This window comes from Helianthus annuus, chromosome 14 (assembly GCF_002127325.2).
Source record: "Helianthus annuus cultivar XRQ/B chromosome 14, HanXRQr2.0-SUNRISE, whole genome shotgun sequence".
NCBI classification, from domain to species: domain Eukaryota; kingdom Viridiplantae; phylum Streptophyta; class Magnoliopsida; order Asterales; family Asteraceae; genus Helianthus; species Helianthus annuus.
In genome coordinates, this window is record NC_035446.2 from 158,257,938 (window position 1) to 158,268,569 (window position 10,632).

General features: G+C 36.2%; 2 long non-coding RNA genes across 3 annotated transcripts; one reads left to right on the forward strand and one right to left on the reverse strand.

The window, feature by feature from the left end:
* The first annotated feature begins 4,736 nt into the window (after positions 1-4,736).
* LOC110904627 lies at positions 4,737-8,037 on the forward strand. 2 transcript variants are annotated; one of them, XR_004879727.1, is made up of 3 exons: positions 4,737-5,647; positions 5,901-6,503; positions 7,257-8,037. It is a non-coding gene; the product is annotated as an uncharacterized LOC110904627 (long non-coding RNA). The 2 variants fall into 2 exon arrangements; XR_002572672.2 differs by lacking the exon at positions 7,257-8,037 and having other exon boundaries at positions 4,755-5,647; positions 5,901-6,745.
* Positions 8,038-8,226: 189 nt separating this feature from the next.
* LOC110906174 lies at positions 8,227-10,386 on the reverse strand. Its single transcript, XR_002573719.2, has 3 exons — positions 9,388-10,386; positions 8,729-8,803; positions 8,227-8,283 (listed from the first exon to the last, which is right to left on the reverse strand). It is a non-coding gene; the product is annotated as an uncharacterized LOC110906174 (long non-coding RNA).
* Positions 10,387-10,632: the final 246 nt, after the last annotated feature.

Genomic DNA, 10,632 nt, shown 5'->3' on the forward strand with positions numbered 1-10,632 from the left:
GAGTTCATACATGTTTAAAAAATTATGACATGTAAAAATGACATCGCCTGATTTTTTTCTCATCCTTCGATTTTTACGTATAAAACGAGCATCGCCATATTTTATTCTTGTCTTTAACACTAATAGGGTCTGTGTTAGATAGTTTTTTTATGCCTGCAATTCTATTAAGCTCTACAATATCCTCTGGAGTAGTCATGGCTACCAATAAAATTGCTTTTATTCTGAACCACATGTTCAATAGCTCCATCATGTTCTCATAGTTAAAGTTTTGCAACCAAACTTCATGAATGGAAACTTTACTGTCAATAAAATTACCTCATTGCCGTTCAAAAAATAAAATAAATTACCACATTAATGTTGCTTGTTCCATAGTTGAAACTTCATTCAAAGGAAATATCAAAGTGAACGACTGATCCTTTTCATGAACTCAAATCCGAAATTCTTTGTTCAAATAAAGTCGAATCTACTTGATCAATGCAATCTCTCATTTAACATGTTAAATTTATTTAGATTAACACTAAACCTTCGGAGTCGTCAACTTCGGGGCTATCTTCCTCATCACCACAACTGTTGGATCCGGCTGCAACTGCTACGGCTTCAATTGCTCATCGTTTCTGCTCCTAAACAACAAGCATCCGATGACGGTGGAGACGTAGCTACAGGCGACGATGGCGGAGTTTGAAACTACTCGATTTAGATGGCGGTGGTGTGAGTGATGGAGAAGGAGGCGGTGAAGAGAGATTCAAACTTGAAACAAACGACAACGACGGTGATGTCAACCACCTCCACTGCTTCCGTCGGAAACACGGTGGAGGATGACCGGAAGGATTAGAGGCAGCGGTGGCTCAGATTGAGAGGAGCGGAAAGGAAGATAACAACATGTTGCAAAGGTAGTAATTCTGAATAAAACAACATACTAATATAAATACTATCTTCTAGGCTGGAGCGAACTAGTTTTAATTGAAAACTCCGCCTTGTTGTTGCCAGTTTTCCACAACCACCCATCTTTATCGTCCTTCAAAACTTGCTGCCCCAACATAGACAGAAGTTGTTACCACTCGTCTCTTTCAGCTGGCGACTGCAAACAACAGCTTGAACCTGTCCTTAAGAGGCTCATCCCTTGTCCAGTCAATTATACATTTAAAGACCAAATTTGAAACAAGATTCCATACAATATCTAGAAATAAGAATCATAAGTGTCAGATTGTGTTTTTCAATTAAAAAATTTAATTGCAACATTGCACAAAACTCAAAATGTTACCTCCAGCTTTATAAATGGTTTCATTATAAGAAATGGTTTATTTTCAAGACAAGTATATGAGTGATATGGTGACAAGATTCACATATCATATTACGATCTATGATTCAAAATATACACATAAATTTAACTATTTCAGTAAACAAGCTATTCCAATACAATATATAAATTCTGAACATGATCACTTCAGCAATTAAATACAAGGTAAACGAGTCAAACCTTTGCATTCAAATGATTCTTGTTGCTTCTTTTCCAGCTCAACAACGCCTCCACCATTGTAACCATTCATCTTGTGACTTGAAAAGCTAGATTTTACATGTTAAATTGTAGTTAATTATACATGTAAAGGAGCCTAGCTATTAAATGATTTACTGATTATCATTTACAAAATTGTTAGAAAAGTTAGATTTTAGATGGTAAATGATTTTCTGATTATCATTTGCATGTAAGACATAACACAAAATCTAGAATTGCTATTTATTTTGAAGTTTTTTTCATTAATTTTTCGTGTTTGAATTTGAATAAGTATTATACAAATGTTTAAAAGATAGTTCAAATAAGTTTAACATGTTAAATTAAAAGTGTTTTGATTAAAAACATTGCAAATGACATAAACTGTCTGCATTTTTGCAAACAACAAGAAACAAAGGTCACAAGAATGATGTATTATACCTGCTAATCTAGTAAATCAACATGGCGGTTGCTCGTTCCATCTTCGTTACACTCATCTGGTAACCTAATTCACATCTTTCACTTCCTTTTCACTCTCACTTCCTCCAAACCCTAACGTTTTGTATTTCTAAACCTTAGGACATTAGGAATTACATCAGAATGGGAACAAACAGTTTGTCTCCGTCTTTAATTGCTTCCAAATCAGAAATCCTTATAGAATTGGCAACGGTGAGAATTGACGGTTTAGGGTGGTGGTAGTGGTTTACGGCAGCCAGAGATATGATTATTGTTGTTATGATTCCTACTGTGACGGAGATTCCGAGCTCCGGCGTTGACGAGTGATTCTCTGGAGGAGCTCCGCCGTGGTTCTACAAACAGAACCCTAGATCTCTAAGGGATGAAAACTTTTCTTGTATTCCAGAAATACCCCTCTGCGTTTTTTCCTTTAGTTTTTAGCTTAAAAAGTTAGATTCAATCTCAGCCTTTAAAACTTTAAATCCAAGGGCTCTTAGGTAGGTTCCCCTGTTCCCCACTTTTTTAGTGTTCCCCAATGAACCTCACACTATATATATATATATATATATATATATATAAGGAGGGGCTCATGCGAGAACCACCCTTATTGTGAGAACCAATGTGAACACAACCTAAAATAGCTAAAAAAGCCTAAAAAAAACCTAATCCCCCCTCCCCCCCCCCCTCCCAAAAAAAAAAAACCTAAACCCCCCACCCCCCCCCCCAAAGCTAAATGCTAAAAACTAAAACCCCCAAAAAATCCTAAAAAAACCTAACTCCCCCCCCCCCCCAAAGCTAAAATACTAAAAACTAAACCCCCAAAAAACCTAAAAAAATCTAAAAAAAATCTAAAAAAATCAAAAAAAAATATAAAAAATTATTTTTTTTAATATTTTTTATGCTCAAATCGCTACTTTTAGTGGTCAAAAAAAATTTTTTTTTTAAATAAACTTTTTTTTTGCTTCGAAAAGTAGCGATTTTTATATAAAAAATATTAAAAAAAATTGTGTGATTTTTAGCTATTTTTAGGCATTTTTGGTGTGTTCACATTGGTACTCGCGGTTCTCACAATAAGAGGTGGTTCTCGCATGATCTTCTCCCTATATATATATATATATATATATATATATTATAGTGTATTAATTAATTTAATATTGTAATAATGGATTTTAATAATCTAAACTATTAGTCGTTGGCCAGCAACGTTCCCAACTTCAAAAATAACCAGTGGTGGTCCCACATTTTCACATATTGTAAACTAATGGACCTTTACTAACATAACCTTAATTTGTTTTTGTCCCCTTATCCTTTTCGGTTTAGTAAAGATCTATTAGTTTACAATATATGAAAATGTGGAACCACCACTGTTTATTTTTTAAGTTGGACCATTGTCGGCCAACATCTAATAGTTGGGATTATTAAAATCTATTACTGCTTTAATATTCTAACATCGGTTTGTGGAGGTTTGGTGATATGAGGAAAAATAAGGTTTTTTAGGAATGTTTAAAATCTAATGTGGCATGTTGAGGTAGAGGTTTGTGTAAGTTTGTAGCAACTAGCGTTGTGGATCTACACCCTTGCAAACCGTTTTTTACACTGAAGCTACTTAGAATAGGAAAACAACTCTTATCCAATGACTGATCATGTGCTTGTTAAAGATATTTATGCAAGTTTAGTATTCATCATTTGAGATGGGCCAATTAAAAGCAATCATGTGCCGTATGCGTATTTGTGATGTTTAAGCAAATTTTAGTATTCGTATCATCTGAGATGTGCCAGTTAAAACACAAAGCGATTGATTTTAATAATCAATTCTATCAGTGTTTTTGCTATGTTACATATGACCTACAAGTGCATATTACGAAAACTTCACCCGGTAGCAATCAAGTTTTCCAAATATTACACTAAAGTCACACAAAGATTTTGTGTACCTCTAAGAGGGTGTTTGGGGTTGAGTTTTGAAAATAGATTATGCGTTTTGAATAATCAGAATCAGATAATTAACTGTAACAAAATGTGATGTTGAAAGATAGTGTTTGGATTTGATTATGTTGTTTAACTAGAATTATCACCCGCCGCAATGCGGCGGGGATTCATTAATTATATATCATGTTAGATAAAAGATAAATGTTTCTCACATGACCACGAGTCTGTGTGTAAAACCGAGAAAAAAATAACTAAGTCAATCTCTGACTCGCACGTTGCGACGGACCTATCAAATGGGGAAAAATAGACGCGTTGCGACGGACATGTCAAACAGGAAAAAATAGATGAAAAAACGTTGAACCCCACACACACGTTGCACCGTGTTAACTTGGGGAAAAATAGACGCGCTGCGACGGACATGTCAAACAGGAAAAAATAGATGAAAAAACGTTGAACCCCACACGCATGTTGCAGCGTGTTAACTCGGAAATTTAGAACGATACGTTAAACGGAGAACTTATAAAGATGAAAAGTATATAAAAGACTAAAGTTGAAATTAAAAAAATGTTGAGATTAAATTATAAAAGATGAAAAGCTTTGGTTTGAAAGTAAAAAAAAATTAAAGGGGTTAAATTACAAAAGATGAAAACTTTTGAATTAGAAGTGAAAAATCAAATTAATCAAAGAGGTTAAAATACCAAAGATTGAAACTTTAGACTTAAATTGCCAAAGATTGAAACTTTAGAGTTAAAAAATAAATCAATTTCAGATTATGAAAACAAAAGAGATAAATATATTTAGTTAAATTGATGTTTAATATTATTATTATTATATATAACTCTAATTTGTAACATTGGGCTGCATTAATGGTTGTATTCACTGCATAAAGTTTTGTTTATTGAAAAGTAATTGGTAAGGCTCTGTCAGCTTGTACTCTCACGTGTGAACCAGAAGCTTCCCACCTTTTTACTTTACCATGGTTTAGGGTTTTCACTTTCTTCAGAGAGAGAAGAGATTGTGGTCGGTCGTCCGGTCGGTCCCGTACGACTTCTACAATGGTGGTTCTGAAGCCAGAATTCATTGTGCAATCGATTCCTTCTCACACACTTTTCAAACCCTAGGTTTATTCACGCTATCACAGCTCCGATTAACCTTCACCGTTCCGATCATCTTCTCTGACGAATGGATACATCTGCATCTGCAACATCTTCATCAAACTCGCGTAGATACCTCTTCGTTAATTTGCGTTTCGATCTAAAATGCTTTGTTTGATTTGATACTGGTAGATGTTTGATTTCATGATTCTATGTCATATGCAGATATTATTTTATGATGATGAACTTAGGTATTATTCATTTATGAACCATCTGAGACAGAACCAGGGGTTTATCTTAATCCATATGAAAATGTGATTTGTACCAAATGTGTATACCGGGTTTTGTTTTCTCTAGCCAATTTGATTTGAAAATGTCGAGCTATGATGCGTAAGCTAAGATGAAAGGCTATGATGGTTGCTTGAGCCTCTGTAGTTGGCTAAGAAACTCTGTATATGTGGTGCTTGATGGAATGCTTTAAAGTTGTGATGATCGTTGTAATTTGAGGGGAAATCGAAGATCCAGGTAGCATCTTGGCAGGGCAAGACCCAGATGGCATAGTTTCACTGGGCAACTGTGTGTTTGCAGCCATGTTGTTACCAGGGTGTTATATGTGTTCATCCCTCAATTACATGTCCGAGCTTTTTAAGGTTGTTTTGATAAACCAGGGGTTGTGTTTTAGGTATGTATTTTAACATTATCAATTAGCCACATTGGGCTGCATTAGTGGTTGTACCCGCCGCTTAAAGTTTTGTATATGGAAAGTCATGGCTAGGTTTTAACGTGTGTCCCTTGTGCGTGTGAAGCAGAGCACACGTTTTCTTACACCCTTTTTACTTAACCATGGGTTTGGGTTTTTACAGTTGCTTCTTTTTAACCGACAATTTTAGACTTTATGATTTGTTCTAGAGTTGTGATGATCGTTATATTTTTAGGGTACATCGAGCATCCGGGTAGCATGTTGGTGAGGCAACATCCAGATGGCATAGTGCTCACTTTGCAACTGTGTGTTTGCAGCGATGGCGTAACCCGTTCTTAGATGTGTTCATCCCTCGATTACATATCCGAGCTTTCAAGGTTCCAATGCACAAACACATTCACATCTCGATAACACTTTTTTTGGCAGTTGTCATGTAATATCAAATATTGTATCTACTTCTGGGCTATGATGATGTGTTTTAGTTAAAGAAACTGATACTTTAGTGTTTATTGGCGTGGCAAATGAGGTCTTTAACCTCTTAGTGTGCAGCCAACGCGAGTAATTTTTGTTTCATCAACATGTTTGAGCCTACACTGTTGCTGGTGTGCAACATGTGATGGACCGCTTGACTCTTTAATTGAAGAGAACTTATGTTCTTCTGGCACGATGATTTCAACTAACAGTGGGGGAAGCAACAACTCAGATTTGTTGCTCAACTTATTAATTGACTGATGTTTGCTTTGTTGTGTTTTTGTTTAATCTTCATTTTCTCATGCTCTAGCGTTTCTTGGTATGATTTATTGCTATTCGAAATGGGCATTCTGCTGTCTTAGTTCTGGTGAGTATCGTCCACCAAGTTTATTTTACAAAGTCCACGTTTCGTTAATCTGAGCTATATCAGTTATAGAAGCTCGCTTGGCCTACAAAGTATGCATATGACTAGATTTAGTCTCATTTGCTACGTCTTTTTGTCGAAAGGTTAGATGCTTTGTTTTGGGGGCTTATGTAGACTGTATGTTTAATGTGTTGTTGAGTCCATCTGTTCAATATTACATTAATACCTATGTGGTTGTTGAAGTCTTTGTTATTGTGTCTAGGTCGTTGATGGTGTTTGCCTTTTTTTATGTATGATGCTTGATTGTTGATTCTGTTGTTTGTTTTTTCTTATAGAACTACAAGTCGTCTATTATTTGGGAATTTGGATAATTATTAGAGTTTGTTTTAGCTAATGAATTATAGACTCAATCCTATTCTTAATTATGCTTATATTCAGAGGTTTTTTTTTTCCAAAGGCTGCCATTATTTATATCATTTTTTGTACAGAAACGTGCATTACTAATTATGTCTATGGTGCAGCTTTGGTTCCATTTGTTTCTCTTTGTTGTTGATCTTGCTTGCTATAGTCCTTGCTCTCTAGGTTTGCTCTTATGCTTTGTACAAGATACATGTGAATATATTTTTTTATTAGGCTATATGTCTAGCATGTTTGAAATGTAGCTTCTTAATAGTTTGTTTTCATAGTTGTATGAATCACCCAGTCGGGTTGGTTCGTTTTAAAGTTGGTTATTCTAAAGATTTTTTTAAATTGTAGGAGTAAAGGTTTTTTCCGATTAATGAAGAGGTGGTCGCCTAACTAGAAATCGAGTCAAAGCTGGTTATTTTTTATTCAATTACTTCTACAAATGAATGCATTGTAACACCGTGGGGTATGGTGGGGTGTGGGTTGGGGGCATGGTGCGACACGTAGAGTATGGGGCACCCAAGACCAAAAGCCAATTTCAAAAGGGGTATGGTGGGGCGTGGTTGGGGTGACGTGGAAAAAAAACCAATTTCAAAGGACTAGTGCTCTTGGCCAACGAGGTTCCGCCATGTCATGTTCGTAGCCCCGCCCAACGCCCGGGCTGAAACCCCCGTCCAAGGGGCCACGCCGAAACCCAAGCCCACCCGGGGTGGTGACGTGAGCGTTTGTACCCAACCCCCGCCCCATACCCCATAGTCTAACATCTTCTACTGTAGGGGGAGTTGAAACTAAAGAATTTTGATATAGTAAAAGTTGGACGTAGTGGCAGAGCACTTGTAAAGAGTTATATATTGACATGAAGTAATGGGTCTCCCGTCGCAACGTGCGGGGGACAGTCGAATTTGTATTTTTTGGCTGTTTGAGTTGGTATTTAGTTAAAGGTCCTTGAAGATTTTATTGTTGTAATGTCGGCTCCGTTTATGATAGTTTTTGCTCCTTAAACAAAAGAAAATAAACAAGGAGGTATAGGATTGAAGCCTGCATTGTTTTGAGTTTAAACTTGGTTGATTTGAAAAGGACTGTGAAGACATCGTTTATGATGGGCTCAATTTGTCACACCCCAACCAATGACGGAAACATCGGGATGAGACGAAGTGTGAAGATTGCAAGAGACTTCATAACGCTATTTGTGACAATATTTAATAAATCGATTTCATTTCATAAAGTAAATTGTCAACATTACAAGAAATTCAAATACATCAAATTCAAAGAAGTACATAACAACATAGCAAAATTGATACAACATATTAAACCTAAACGTCTATATGTGTATCTAGGCATCAACGCTACTTCTTTTAATAGCATCGCCATCATCAACCTGTAACATGTTTAAAATAGAATTCAATGCAAAAGCAAAGGCGAGTATACAAGTTTAAGCATAAGTATAGGTATAAGTTTAAAAGTTTAAAACGAATCCACATGGCAACTTAGTCTATACGAGATCAACCTAACGCGGCATGCAATATTTCTAGCCAACCTCTGTTTACGCAAGAAAGTTTAATTAATTCAACATGACCCAAGTTTAAGGGGGGCGGTGCGTTACTCCTATAGCGCTATACATGTCGAAGGGAGGCTCGTGAGAGCTAATGACTAAAACATATCACATAAGTATGGTCCACGTAAGCATCAAGTATCATAGCATAGTATTCATGTATAAGGATTGTTTTGTGCATTGCATAAAGAATAATAAGTGTTGTTTAATAGTAAAACATGTTACACCCCAAAAGTGGTAAACATAAAAAGGGGGTTGCGAGTATACTCACGGAATTGCTAAGTCTTCCGATTATCCAAGTGTTGACGAGTGCATGAGATTAGGAGGATGGAACACTGAAGTCACCCTATATGGGCAAACGGAGGTGTATGAGAAATCGGAATTATGACGGGGGACTTGAATTGGAATTAGTCTATCTTCTTGATATCTAATGTAAAAATTCTAATTTAAATCCATCAAGATTGTTATAGAAGTGTAATCAAAATAAATATACATTTATTTTTTATAAAAAATACTTAAATCCGATAAGTTTTGTTTCATAACTTAGCACATTTCGTTTTACGGATTTTCACGAAAAACGAGCAGAGTTTCCGCTGTTTTCAGACGATCCCGACAACGCAAGTTGTCGTTAACATTTTCAAAACTCAACAATTCATTAACGATATATATCTTTCGCCAATAATGTTCAAATATATAACTTTCGTCGACCAAGTATAAATATATTATTCTGGTCAACAATGTATAATACAATTTGTCAAGAGCGTAAAAACGTAATCTTGTTGAATGTTTAAAACATATTTAAAATTATGCAAAGGATATTTATCGTTTACTAGACGTATCGATTCAATTTTTATACAACTCGATCTCTTAATTAAAACATTAACACTTAAATATATAAAACAAAAAAAATGAAAAAAGCGTCGATTTTACCAAGCATCGTGTTTGACCAGATTTGACTCGAGCCGAAACCGAACCAACTGCTGTTGACTGATGTCGACTCGAACCCGATGCGAATCTGGTGTTGACCAACAGTTGATCGAAGATGAGCATGAACCCGAACTTGAACCGAGTGACCCAAACCCGACTGAAACGGAACCGAGACCCGAGGCTGACTTGAAACTAAGCTGAGCTCGAACCAAACCCTTGAGCAGACCCGAGCCAACCCAATGTCATCGCCGTCGTCGGCTATCGAAAAACGGAACTGAACACGAACATAACCTGAACCAGTTGGACCGGTGCGGACTGAACCGAAATAACCCGAGCCGCGAACCACCACTGCTGCCACCGTCGTCCACCGCCGTAGACGTAGCCGGAGAGTGCTTCCGACTTCTCTCTCTCTCTTGTCTTCCTTTCTCGCTCGTGATAACCTCCCGACGCCACCACCACAGCGCCGCCGCTTGTGGTGGCCGGTTGGTTCAACCAAAGAGAACAAGATGCTAAGAGTTTGAAATTGTGGTATGGTTCTTAAATGTACTGATGAGTATATGCAGGGATTTCAAGAATTAGGGGGGAAGGGATGTGTATGTGGTTTGGAGAAGGTTAGAGAAATTTGAGAGGGAAAAGTTGGATATGTAGAAAACGGCTGATGAAAAATGGGTGTCATTAGGGTTTTGTTAAAATGTAGAATGAGGGTAGGGTTTTGATCAGCCGGTTCTTGGCTGTGGATTACTTTTGGCCGCATATGGCCTTCACATTCCCTTTTATTATTTTTTTTTGTTGCAAATATATGTTTGATATAATAATGGCATCTTATACTATATATTAGTGTAATAAAACGGAACAAATAGTTCATCCAAATCCATTTTGAGTACATGAACAATACTATTAATTAGGATGGCATATTAAGTGGTAATAACTTATTACATCAGTAATAGGGAGTGGGGCAAGAAGGAAAACAACCCAAAAATAATAATAATAATAATTTGATCGTGAATTTTGGTCTTGTGGAATTCCATTGGCCACAAGGCCTTTTGGCTCTTTTTTTTAAGTATACTATGTATTACTTAAATTAATTTATTAATTATATATATGTATATTAATGTTTATTTTATACATAAAACAGGAAATTAAATAAGTTTGTATGAGATAAAGTATAGGTTGTGTATTGTGAACGTAGAATCAAGTGCTTGCACGTATAGGATATCTAGAATCACGTATTGACTGTAAGTTACGCAT